We start from the raw sequence: 13,515 nt of genomic DNA, 5'->3' as shown, positions 1-13,515 counted from the left end.
GGTGTGACTTGTTTATCTTTATAATGCCTTCCTATGCAGTCCCTTCATTATTTCTCTTTTCATTTTTTCTTATAATTTTTTTTTTTTTTTTTAAGTTTTTCCCTTTAATTCTTAGGTTTTGGGGTTTTTTTCAGCCTTTTTAAGCTTTCTTTACTTTTTTGTGACCGACTAGGCCTGTTTGTTCGGCCAGAGCCCCAATTCAGTTTGGCCACTGACTCTTTTTCGGTCAAACTTGAGAAGTTTAATTTGGCCTCAATTCTTTTTTTGATTTCTCAGGCCCCCACTAGCTTAAAGAGGTGTGCCCACTGTAATCCGGTGATTTCTGTTACGGACCTGCATTCTCCGAGGACAGGCAGGCTGGGTTATAGGCACAACTGGGTCGATGTCCACATCAGCCCAGGAACTGGCATTTGCAATAGCAAAAAGAAAAAACTTTGCCAGAGCCTTCTAGCGCGCTTGCAGCGCGCACCGATTTCCTGCCCATCACTCGACCGTTCATAGATTTTTTTCCTTCCCTGTGAGGAGCAACAGTTTTTGTATGAGGCTCCTCTTCGTGCCCGGGAATGAGCCTTCGCTTCGATCTTCGGGTTTATTGTTTAGATTGTTTTAACTTTTAAGTTTCCTTTATTTTTCGTAGCGGCCGCTTCTCTCCTTTTTTTGTGTCTCTTTTTATAGGCACAATCGAGCCATTTGCCATTTGCTGCGGTCTTCCCTTCCATGTCATCGAAGACTCCCAGTGGCTTCAAACTTTGTGCAACCGTACCATCTCAGGTACAGATACCCATTCTTGGTGTATTCAGTGCCTTGGGCCCGACTATAGCCCAACTCGTTCTACCCTGTGTCTTCGTATGAAGAAAAGGACTCAACTTGCTTGAGAAACCCAACAAGAGAAATTTTTAGATGTCGGTCCGGTCCTTCAGCATCATTACCGAGGTCAGTGACGTCGACATTGAGGGACGCATCAATGTCAGGAGCAGAGGGACACATGGCTGCTGTGAGGCCAAGAAATGCTGGGAGCAGTGAGACATCAAATGGGTCTCCACCTATCTCGAGGCCTCCTGCTCTGCGGGCCCTCCGGGACCGTCCATCATCGGACCCGACCCCGAAGAGACATGAGGATTCGATGTCGTCATCGGCACCGAGGAGCCTCGGTGACGAGCATCGAGCGAAGGCTAAGAAGCAACATCACTGTTCTCCCTCGACACACGGTGCCAGGAGCTCCAGGGCGTCAAAGGATTCAGCACCCGAGAAGCATCGGCGCCAGGAGGACCACTCTCTATACAGGAGGTGCAGATGCATTGGCCTCTTAGCAGTCCGGTTCCTGCTCCTGAACCTCAACCGATTTTGCCACCGACTGCTCCACCGGCCCCTCAGCTTTCTCCGATGGCGGCTCTCGATGAGCTCATCCGGGCCTTTACTTCCAGAGCTTCTGGAAGATCGCTGCACTGGTCTGCTTCGGCGTCAGGGGTGCTTGCGCCTGCAGTACTGTCTGCTGCAGTTGCATCTGTCCCTTCACCTTCGGCGAGGTCCCCATCCTCAGTGCCACTTGCGGCTGCCACCCAGGTCGACTCCTCATCAACGTTGGTGGAGGAAGCTTCACCGCAGTCCATGCGGGCATCGGCCCCTTGACATCACCATCGAGGACGTCAGCATTGAGGCAGGCTCAGTCTCGGAGCTCCCTGAGGGAAGTGCTTTCCAATACTGAGGAGGAACGCTCGTGAGAGTCAGAGGAAGATCCTAGGTACTTTTCCTCCGATGAGCCCTCAAGAAAGCCAAGAGTTCTAGAGACTATGCCTTGGGCGCCCCCAGGCAGAGAAGCTAGGACCTTGGATTATTTGGGGAGGAGACGTATCAGGCCACTACTCTCGCTGCCCATATCTAGTCTTACCAGCTTTTCATGAGCGTCCACTTGTGGAACTTGGTGAGGCAGCTGTCTACCTTGTTTGATGCCCCCCCTCCCCCCTCCCCAGAGCAGGTCGAGCCTTTTTGCAGGTGGTCAGGCTGCAGAAGGCGTGTTGTAAATTCCTGGCCGGGGCGCTTATGGCACTTTTGATGTGGCATCCAGAATCTCTGCTCAAGGTATAGCGATGCACAGACTCTTATGGCTGTGTGTCTCTGACCTAGACCATTCGGTCCAGCAGAGGATGGCGGATGTACCTTGCTGTGGGGGATAACTTTTTCGGAGAGGAGGTGGAAGGCCTGGTTGACCAGATCAAGAACACACAGATTCTATGGCTTCTCTCTCCCACCGGGCGCCTTCTGCTACAGCCTCCTCATCTAAGAGGTTTTTTGGGGGGCTACGGAGTGCTCCCTATTCCTATGTTAGGCATAGGTACAATCTGGCATCCCGATAGCCTACTCAGGCTCAACCCCAACGTGCTTGTTCTCGTCAACAGCGTGCGCCTAAGGCCCTACTGCTCCCCAGCAAAAGCAAGGGCTTTTGACTGGCTCCAGCAAAGCATAGCCACAGTACCGGATGACTTTACGGTTGGAGGGAGGTTTAATGTTTTTTCACCAAAGGTGGCCTCTCATAAACTCCAACTGGAGAGTTCTTCAAATAGTCCGGTTAGGATACACCCTCATTCTGGAATCCAAACCTCCAAATTTCCCACCAGGAGCTCATTCATACATTTCCCAGAACAGTCAAGTACTTGCAGAGGAACTCTCCGCCCTTCTAAAGGCCCATCCAGTTGAACCCGTTCCACCAGGGAAAGAAGGGCTGGGATTCTATTCCAGGTACTTCCTTGTGCAAAAGAAAACCGGGGGGATGCGTCCCATTCTAGACCTAAGGGCCCTGAACAAATTCCTAGTCCAAGAAAAGTTCAGGATGGTTTCCCTGAGCACTCTTCTTCCCATGATTCAGGAAAATGATTGGCTATGCTCCCTTGACTTAAAGGATGCTTACACGCACATTTTGATACTCCCAGCTCACAGGAAGTATCTTCAGTTTTGGCTGGGAACGCAGTACTTTCAGTACCGCGTACTGCCCTTTGGCCTGGCATCTGCACCCAGAGTGTTTACAAAGTGCCTAGCAGTAGTCGCAGCATCCCTACTCAGACTGGAAGTGCATGTGTTCCCTTATCTCGAAGATTGGCCAGTGAAGAGCACCTCGGAGGACGGTGCTCAGGAGTCCATGCGAATGACTATTCAGGTGCTAGAGCTACTAGGATTCGTAATAAATTACACCAAGTCCTATCTCACTCCTGTTCAGAATTTGGAGTTAATTGGAGCACTACTGGACACGAAGACAAATGGGCTTATCTACCCGAGACACGGGCAGACAACCTTCTGTCCCTGGTGTCCCAGTTCGAGCCTCTCAGCAAGTCACAGCTGAGCAGATGTTGAGACTCTTGGGGCACATGGCCTCCACAGTTCATGTAACACCCCTGGCACGTCTATATATGAGATCCGCCCAATGGACCCTAGCTTCCCAGTGGTATCAAGCTGTGGAGAATCTGGAGGACGTTATCCGACTGTCCACAGATTTTCGCAACTCTTATCAGTGGTGGACAATCCAGCCCAATTTAACTATGGGACGATCATTCCAAATTCCTCAGCTGCAGAAAGTGCTGACGATGGATGAATCTCTTCTGGGGTGGCAAGCTCATGTAGATGGGCTTCATACTCAGGGAACCTGGTCCTTCCGGGAGACAGATCTTCAGATCAATCTCCTGGAGCTTTTGTTCAACCAAATTATCTTGGTTCAAACAGACAATCAGGTTGCAATGTACTACACCAACAAGCAGGGGGGCACCGGATCTCGCCCTCTGTGTCAGGAAGCTGTCCAGATGTGGCTTTGGGCATGTGTTTCTGCAAGGCACATCAGGCAGGCATAAACAACAGTCTGGCTTACAAGCTGATCAAGCTAATGCAAACTCATGTGGTTGCTGAATATGGGCGTCGCCCGCAAGATCTTCCGAGCGTGGTGCACCCCTTCGGTGGATCTTTTTGCCGCTCAGTTAAATCATAAGGTCCCTCAGTTCTGTTCCAGGCTTCAGGCCCACGACAGACTAGCGTCAGATGCCTTTCTCCTACATTGGGGAACAGGCCTTCTGTATGCGTATTCTCCCATATCTCTAGTAGACTTTGCTGAAACTCAAGCAAGACCACGGAACCATGATCCTGATTGCACCCTACTGGCCGCATCAGATTTGGTTCCCTCTTCTTCTGGAGTTCTCCTCCGAGAAACCGTGGAGATTGGAGTGTTTTCCAACTCTAATTACTCAGGATCGCTTCTACATCCCAACCTCCAGTCTCTGGCTCTCACGGCTTGAATGTTGAGAGCATAGAATTCGCTTCCTTTGGTCTTTTGGAGGGTGTCTCCCGGGTCTTGCTTGCTTCCAGGAAAGATTCCACTAAGAGGTGTTATTCTTTTAAATGGAGGAGGTTTGCCGTCTGATATGACAGCAGGGCCCTAGATCCTCTCTCTTGTCCTACACAGACCCTGCTTGAATACCTTCTACACTTATCAGAATCTGGTCTGAAGACCAACTCCGTAAGGGTTTACCTCAGTGCAATTAGTGCTTATCATCAGCGTGTAGAAGGTAAGCCTATCTCTGGACAGCCTTTAGTTCGTTTCATGAGAGGTTTGCTTTTGTCAAAGTCCCCTGTCAAACCGCCTCCAGTGTCATGGGATCTCAACGTTGTTCTCACCTAGCTGATGAAAGCTCCTTTTGAGCTACTGAATTCCTTCCATCTGAAGTACTTAACCTGGAAGGTAATTTTCTTGGTGGCTGTTACTTCAACTCGTAGGGTCAGTGGGCTTCAGGCCCTAGTAGTGGATGCACCTTATACTAAGTTTCATCACAACAGAGTAGTCCTCCGCACTCACACTAAGTTCTTGCTGAAGGTGGTGTCGGAGTTCCATTTGATCCAGTCAATTGTCTTGCCAACATTCTTTCCCCGGCCTCATGGTGAAAGCAGCTTGCACACCTTGGACTGCAAGAGAGCATTGGCCTTTTACGTGGAGCGGACAAAGCCCTTCAGACAGTCCGCCCAGTTTTTCATGGCTTTTGGTCCCATCAGGAGGGAAGTCACCATCTGAAAATGCACAATCTCCAGTTGGCTAGCAGATTGCATATCCTTCACACGCCCAGGCTGGGCCGGCTCTGGTGGGCCATGTCACAGTTCGTAATGTCTGAGCCATGGCTGCTTCAGTGGCTCACTTAAAGTCAGCCTCCATTGAAGAGATTTGCAGAGCTGCAACGTGGTCATCAGTCCACACATTCACATCTCACTACTGCCTTGAGCAGGATACCCAATACGACAGTCGGTTTGGGCAGTGCTGCAGAAACTGTTTGGCATTTAGAATTCAACTTCACCCACCTAGGCCCATTTTATTCTGTTCCAGGCTGCACACTCAGCTAGTTGTATATAGTTTCAGATTAATCTGTGTTTTGTCCTCGCCTTTGCGAGGCCCAATTGACCACTGTTAATTGTTTTTGCATGAGCCTGGATGCTAGGGATACCCCAGTTGTGAGTATAATCCAGCCTGCTTGTCCTCGAAGAAAGCGAAGCTACTTACCTGTAGCAGGTATTCTCCGAAGACAGCAGGCTGATTATTCTCACAATCTCACCCACCTCCCCTTGGAGTTTTATATATTTTTTTGCTTTAGAACTTAACTGAGGAGCGCGGTCGTGCGACGGGAGGGAAATCAGTCTGCTCGTTGTGTGCTGCACGCGCACTAGAAAGCTCTGGCAAAGTTTTTTCTTTTTGCTATTGCAAATGACGGTTCCCGGACTGACGTGGATGTCAATCCAGTTGTGAAAATAATCAGCCTGCTGTCCTCTGAGAATACCTGCTACAGGTAAGTATCTTCGCTTTCATGGTGTATAAGGTGCCTTGTGCCTGACCATGCTCTGTCAGTTTGAAAATGCAGTTAAGGACATAAAGAGCTCAGCAGATCCAGCAGGAGAAACTTTTTGACTCCTCGAAGTCCAGTGCACTGGCACCAGAAGCATCAACCCTGATGTCTGCACAGGCCTCAGCATCCACTGGGAGTGCACTGGCATCGAGGTCTCGATCTCTCAATATTGGGCGCTGATAGGCCCCAGGACAGGTCAACATCGGACTCAGCACCAAGGGTGTGGTCAGATTCAGCATCATCCTCATTGCCACTGAAGGACTGCAACGCAGTTCATCAGAGGAAGCCCAAGAAGCACAAGCATCAGTCCTTGACACACAGAATTGGGATCATGGTGGCATCTACATCGCTGGAACTCAAGAAGCACCGGTACCAAGAGGAGTGCTCCCTCTCTTTAGAAGAGGTACCAGTGCGTGAGCCTCAAAGCAGCAAGAACCCCGTTACTCTTTTGACACTGATGCCTTCTGAGGCTGCCTCTCAACCGGCTCTCCTGCCTTTGCTGATGCCATCCTTCGATGAGCGTTTCTGAGCCGTGCTCATGGAGGACCTGGCAGATGCTGCAGCCTCAAGGGTTGCACATCATGCCCATGGTACATGTATCTGAGAGAGGCCCAGTGGACCTTAGCTTCCCAGTGGCCTCGGGTGGCTGGGAACCTAACGGATGTCATCCAGATTCTCCCAGAGTTGACTCATTTCCTTTTCTGAGGAACAATTCAGATGAATTTGACTGTAGGACTACCATTCCTGATTTCACTTCCTCAGAAGATGTTAACAGATGCATCCAACCTGAAATGGGGAGCTCATGTGGATGGGCTTCACATCCAGGGAACTTGGTCAGCTCAGGAAACAGAAATTCACATCAACCTCTTCGGGCTGAAGGCCTTTGGAATGCTCTAAAGGCTTTCACAGATTGGCTACAGAACCAAATTATGCTGATTCAAAGAGACAACCAGCTCGCAATGTTCTGTGTGAACAAGCAGGGAGGTACAGGATCCTACCCCTTGTGTCAGGAAGCAGTGAGGTTGTGGTAGTGGGCACTCCTGCATAGGATGGATCTTCAAGCCACATATGCTCCAGGAAAAGACAATTGCTGGTGGACAGACTGGGCAGGGTTTTGCAATCACAAGAAGTAGTCTCTCAATATTATTATTTATTATTATTATTTATTGCATTTGTACCCCACATTATCCCACCTATTTGCAGGCTCAAGGTGGCTTACAGAGTGTTGTTATGACGTAGTCATGACAGGATCTTAGATACAATCGGTAGTAAGCAGAAGATGTATGAGGGATTAGAGAAGGAAATGTTAGATAGGATGGTGTAAGAGGTGTATTTTAATACTTGGGCATAGCCTGCAAGATCTTATGAGAGTGGGGCACCTCCTCGATGGATCTCTATGCCATTCACCTTAACAGGGTTCCCCAGTTCTACTCCAGGCTCAGATCACACAGCGGGCTAGCTTCAGATGGAGGAGTGGACTTTGATCCTGAGGAACTGAGTTCGATTCCCGCTGCAGCTCCTTGTGACTCTGGACAAGTCACTTAACCCTCCATTGCCCCTGGTACAAAATAAGTACCTGAATGTACTATGTAAACCGCTTTGAATGTAGTTGCAAAACACCACAGAAAGGCGGTATATCAAGTCCAATTTCCCTTTCCCCTCTTTCCCCTTTCTTCTTCACTGAGGGGAAGACCTGCTGCGTGCATATCCTTCAGTTCCTCTTATAGAGAAGACTTTGTTGAAAATCTAGTAGGAACACAGAATCATGGTTCCTAATCAAGCCTGTCAAGAAACACCTTACACCCGCTTAGGTTTAACCCTATGGCCACTTACAGGGATATGATTAAGGTCTGTAAAATCCTGAGTGGTGTAGAACGGGTAAAAGTGAATTGATTTTAAACTCTTTCAAAAAGTGCAAAGACCAGGGGACGCTCAATGTAATTACATGGAAATACATATAAAACAAATAGGAGGAAATATTTTTTCACTGAAAGAATAGTTAAGCTCTGGAACTTGTTGCCGAAGGATGTGGTAACAACGGTTAACGTATCTGGGTTTAAAAAAGGTTTGGACAAGTTCCTGGAGGAAAAGTCCATAGGCTGTTATTGAGATAGACATGGGGGAATCCACTGCTTGCCCCGGGATTGGTAGTATGGAATGTTGCTAGTAATTGAGTTTCTGCCAGGTATTTGTGACCTGGATTAGCCACTGTTGGATGCAGGATACTGGGCTAGATGGACCATTGGTCTGACCCAGTTTGGCTGTTCTTATGTTCTGATGTAGAATTCCTTGGGTCTGTCGGAGGGTATCTCCCGCATCTTGCTTGCTTCCAAGAAAGACCCAATTAAAAAGTGGTTACTCTTTTAAGTGGAGGAGGTTTGATGTCTGGTGTGAGGGTGAGTTCTTAGATCCCTCTCACTTGCTCTACACAGAAACCTTCTTGAATACCTTCTACACCTTTCTGAGTCAGGTTTGAAAACCAACTCTCTAAGGGTTCACCTCAGTGCAATCGGCATGCGGGGGGCTAAGCCCATCTCTGTACAGCCTCTAGTTGTTTTCTTCATGTGAGGTTTTCTATTGATGAAGCCCCCTCCCCTCTCCCAGACCTTCAGCTGTGCCATGAGTTGTGTGTTGTCCTTATCCAGCTGATAAAAGCTGCTTTTGAGCCTCTTGATTCTCTGTCATCTGAAGTATTTGACCTGGAAATTTGTGTTTCTGGTGGTAGACTCTGCTTGATTCATGAATCTGAAGTATTTGACCTGGAAATTTGTGTTTCTGGTGGAGGTCTCTTCAGCTTGCAGAGTCCTTGAGCTTCAGGTCCTAGTAGCTGATCCACCTTACACTAAATTTCACCACAGTAGTGTTCTCCGCACACACCCTAAATTCCTTCTTAAGATAGTGTCGGAATTCCATTTTAATCAAGCAATTGTTCTACCAACATTTTTCCCAAAACTGCTTGCCCATCCTGGCGAGAGTGTACAGCACACCTTGGACTGCCAGCGAGACTTAACCTTCTTTCTGGAGCAGACTAAATCCCATAGACAGTTCACCTAGATTTTTGTTTCTTTTGACCCAAACAGGATGGGGGTTGCCATCGGCAAACACATAATTTCCAGTTGGCTAGCAGATTGCATCTCCTTTACTTATGCCCATGCTGGGCTGATTCTAGATGGTCATGTCAAGGCTCATAATGTCAGAGCCATGGCTACATCAGTAGCCCACTTTAGATTTCTCCATAGAGGAGATTTACAAAACTGTGATGTGATCATCTGTCCACATATTCACATCCCATTACTGCCTTGAGCACGAGACCCGATATGACAGCTGGTTTGGTCAGACAGTTCTGCAGATTTTTTTAGGTGTCTAGAATCCAACTCTAACCCTCCCTAGGCCCAGTTTTTTTTCTGTTCCAGGCTGCACCTCCACAACTAGTTTGAAAATGTTTCAGGTTGATTGAATAATAGGCCTCAATGTTTTGAGTCCTATTGTCCTAGCATTGTTGTTTTTTGTGAGCCTGGTAGCTAGGGGTTCCCATCTGTGAGAATACGCAGCTTGCTTGTCCTCAGAGAAAGCAAAGTTACTCACCTGTAGCAGGTGACTCAGGACAGCAGGCCAAGTATTCTCACATATCCTCCCACCTCCCCTTGGAGTTGTATTCTGTAACTAGTATACAGGACTGAGGGACCTGCGCTCATGCATCAGGCAGGAAGGCACTCGCGCATGCATGGTAGGACACTGCTAGAAATTTCTTCAACTCGCTAGTCAGCATCTGCACTGGGCTCTGTCGGATGATGTCACCCATGAGAGTACTTGGCCTGCTGTCCTCGGAGATCACCTGCTACAAATGAGTAACTAACTTTGCTATCCTGGTTTACATTTAGCAAGTACCAATGTAAAGTACTTGTTCTCTCTGAGTTTCTATAAGCAGCTCATAGACTCAGTATGAGCCTTACCCAAAGCAAGGTTTCTTTACATACAAGGCCAGTAACTTTGAAAGGTTCACTACAAGGCATGGATTTTGTTTCCAAGTAGACATAAGCAGAATCACAGTACGCACAGTTGGGTCCAGTGCAACATCGGTGTATCGACATGCTGCCAGTATTCAGAATCAAATCAGAGAAGTAATACCGGTATAGGATAATATGGGAGGTGTGGTCACTGTTCTGTTTGCCATATAATGTTAGAGGAAAAGGAATATATTGTCAGCAGGCCACCACCTTCAGGCCTTCCTGCAGGTATGAACTTGGCTGACCCTGGAAGTGCCCTTCCCTGGATACAGCACTCCCAGAAGCAGACTCCAAAAATATGCTTAAAACCACTTTATTCCATCAGCAAGGCCAAGACATTTCCTCTTCCAGACACAGTCCTTGGTTACAGCACATATCACCCCTTTTTCCTTCCCCCCACTGGCCACAGTTTCTGGATACAGTTGAAATCATTCACTGCTTCCCCAGCATGGCCTGATTCCTGGACACAGTTTTAAATCACTCACTGCTTCCCCAGCATGGCATGACTTCTGGACACAGTGCAAGTCACTCACTGCTTCCCCAGCATGGCATGACTTCTGGACACAGTGCAAGTCACTCACTGCTTCCCCAGCGTGGCATGACTTCTGGACACAGTGCAAGTCACTCACTGCTTCCCCAGCGTGGCATGACTTCTGGACACAGTGCAAGTCACTCACTGCTTCCCCAGCGTGGCATGACTTCTGGACACAGTTTAAATCACTCACTGCTTCCCCAGCCTGGCATGACTTCTGGACACAGTTTAAATCACTCACTGCTTCCCCAGCATGGCATGACTTCTGGACACAGTTTAAATCACTCACTGCTTCCCCACCGTGGCATGACTTCTGGACACAGTTTAAATCACTCACTGCTTCCCCAGCGTGGCATGACTTCTGGACACAGTTTAAATCACTCACTGCTTCCCCAGCGTGGCATGACTTCTGGACACAGTTTAAATCACTCACTGCTTCCCCAGCATGGCATGACTTCTGGACACAGTTTAAATCACTCACTGCTTCCCCAGCGTGGCATGACTTCTGGACACAGTTTAAATCACTCACTGCTTCCCCAGCGTGGCATGACTTCTGGACACAGTTTAAATCACTCACTGCTTCCCCAGCGTGGCATGACTTCTGGACACAGTTTAAATCACTCACTGCTTCCCCAGCGTGGCATGACTTCTGGACACAGTTTAAATCACTCACTGCTTCCCCAGCGTGGCATGACTTCTGGACACAGTTCAAATCACTACCTGTTTCCCCAGCCAGGTCTGACTTCTGGCCACAGCTGAAATCATTCACTGCTTTACAGCATGGCACCTCTCTCCCCCTTGAGTGGAACAGCTGCTTAAATTTTCTTCCAAGCTTTCCCCAGCCTTGAAGAAGGTTTGTTATGAAGCCTTTCAACTTCTTCCCTTGTACCTGAGCTAGAGCAGCAATCTCCATGGGCTCACTTCCCCAATCATCTTGGGCTTGGATCTCCTCTCCAACCTCTTTCTCCCCCTCCCATTCCATGGGCTCCTCTCCCTTTATGGTCCCCAGCTGGTCCTCTCCCTCCTGATTATTCCTCCTCAGCCAATCCCCCTCCTCTCACTCGGGATCCTGGGACTTGTAGTTCCCTTCTCCCTTTGCTTGCCCACAGGGCTTTGCAAGGGTTCTTGGGAACTGTAGTCCTTCTCCCTTCGGCTCATAGGAAGCTTATGCCTTCGTTGGGGCATGGCTTCCCAGCCCCTAGGATCCTGGGACTTGTAGTTGGAATCCTGGATATGTTACCTACCCATCTTGCTCCTCTCCCAAATCCCTTCTTCCCTGACCCTCAGGGGTTCCTCACAATATTCATCCAAGATCTGGTAGGAAATGTAAATTGAAGGCTTACACTAACTGTGAGTCGACAGGGATGGTGTACTTGATACAATGTCTTTGTGACTTAATATATATTGGACAGACTTCCTCCACATCACTGAAAGCCAGACTAATGGAACATCGTTCCTGTTTAAAAATTCACAGATTGGAAGCCCATATGGTGATGCACTGTGATCGCTTGGGACATCATTTTGAAGATCTGCGTTGTATAATTTTAGAACAAATAGAGTGGTCCCAGCGGCGCGGTGACTTTAGTCCTCTCTTGAGACAGGTTGAACAAAAATGGATATTTTTCTTTAATTCTGTTGAAACTGATGGTCTGAACATTTGTGTGGAATGGTCCACCTTTTTTAGGGCGGGCTTTTTTGATGTTTAAATCAAGCAGGCTTGTGTGTATTAGCTGCCTTTGGAGAGGTGGAACTTTTAACAGGTTAAGTAGCCTGTTGTTCCTTTGGCAGTTGCCTAGTGTTATTGGAAATACAGTGGTCATGACACAGGTTTAACTTTTTTTTTCCTACTGTTACCTCTGTTCCACAGCATTAGCAGATAGAATCTAGCAGGCACTACAGGATCCAGTTTAGTCTTCCCACCTACCCCTAGGACAACCCATCATTTATAGTCAGTTATTGTAATTAGGGTAATAAGCAAGGAGTGCTATTATAGAGTTTTAAATACATTTCATTACCATCTAAGAAGGAAACACTAAATAAATCATACAATTTACTATGAGGCATATTTTCAAAGCACTAAGCCTTCCAAAGTTCCATAGAAACCTATGGAACTTTGGAAGGCTAAGTGCTTTGAAAATGAGCCCCTATATAAACTAAAAGACACTTTTTTATATTAGGCTAATATCCTTAATACTGTAGCAAGTTTTAAATTATTGAAAAACTCAAGAACACTAAGATGGAGTCAGCAGACCAGCAGCGAGAGGGGTGCTATCCAGTTTTTTGCATTGAGTGTCACATGTATGATTATCTCCCAGTTGGTGAGATGTCATATGTGTGTGCCTGATGCAAAGAGCTCCTAGCTCTCAGAGAACGTGTCCGTTCTCTTGAGGCTAGAGTAGCAGACTTGGTGGAGCTGAGGGAGACATAGAGGAGACCTACAGGGGTGTTGTAGAGAAATCCCAGTTCCAGTCTGGTAGCCCCTGTGCTACCTTGGAGTAGGGAGGTCTCCTAGAAGGAGAGCATCACCCTGGTGAAGTAGGAAGTACTCCTGTAGGCAGGACCTGCCCACCAGGGGATGTACTATTCTCTCGCACCGAGGATATGTCTCCAAGTGCTGCCTGGGAGGGAAAGGTTAGGACAGCTGTTGTAGTTGGTGATTCGATCATTAGGAATATAGATAGCTGGGTGGCTGGTGGACATGAGGATCGCCTGGTGCGAAGGTGGCGGACCTCACGCGTCACCTAGATAGGATTTTAGATAGTGCTTGGGAGGAGTCTGCTGTCTTGGTACATGTGGGTACCAATGACATAGCAAAATGTGGGAGAGAGGTTCTGGAAGCCAACTTTTATGCTGTTAGGTAGAAAGCTCAAATCCAGATCCTCTAGGGTAGCATTTTCTGAAATGCTACCTGTTCCACATGCAGGGCCCAAGAGACAGGCAGAGCTCCGGAGTCTCAATGTGTGGATGAGACGATGGTACAGGAAGGAGGGTTTTAGATTTGTTAGGAACTGGGCAACATTCTGGGGAAGGGGGAGCCTATTCTGAAAGGATGGGCTCCACCTTAACCAAGGTGGCACCAGGCTGCTGCCATCGGCATTTAAAAAGGAGATAG

General features: G+C 48.0%; 1 protein-coding gene across 1 annotated transcript in view; it reads left to right on the top strand.

The window, feature by feature from the left end:
* Window positions 1-13,515, top strand: part of IARS2 (isoleucyl-tRNA synthetase 2, mitochondrial) — a 229,425-nt gene that overhangs the window by 63,224 nt on the left and 152,686 nt on the right. The window lies entirely within an intron of this gene.

The sequence above is a fragment of the Microcaecilia unicolor genome, chromosome 3 (genome assembly GCF_901765095.1).
Source record: "Microcaecilia unicolor chromosome 3, aMicUni1.1, whole genome shotgun sequence".
Taxonomy (NCBI): domain Eukaryota; kingdom Metazoa; phylum Chordata; class Amphibia; order Gymnophiona; family Siphonopidae; genus Microcaecilia; species Microcaecilia unicolor.
Note: the sequence above shows the minus strand (reverse complement) of the source record. Positions and strands in the feature narration are given on the sequence as shown.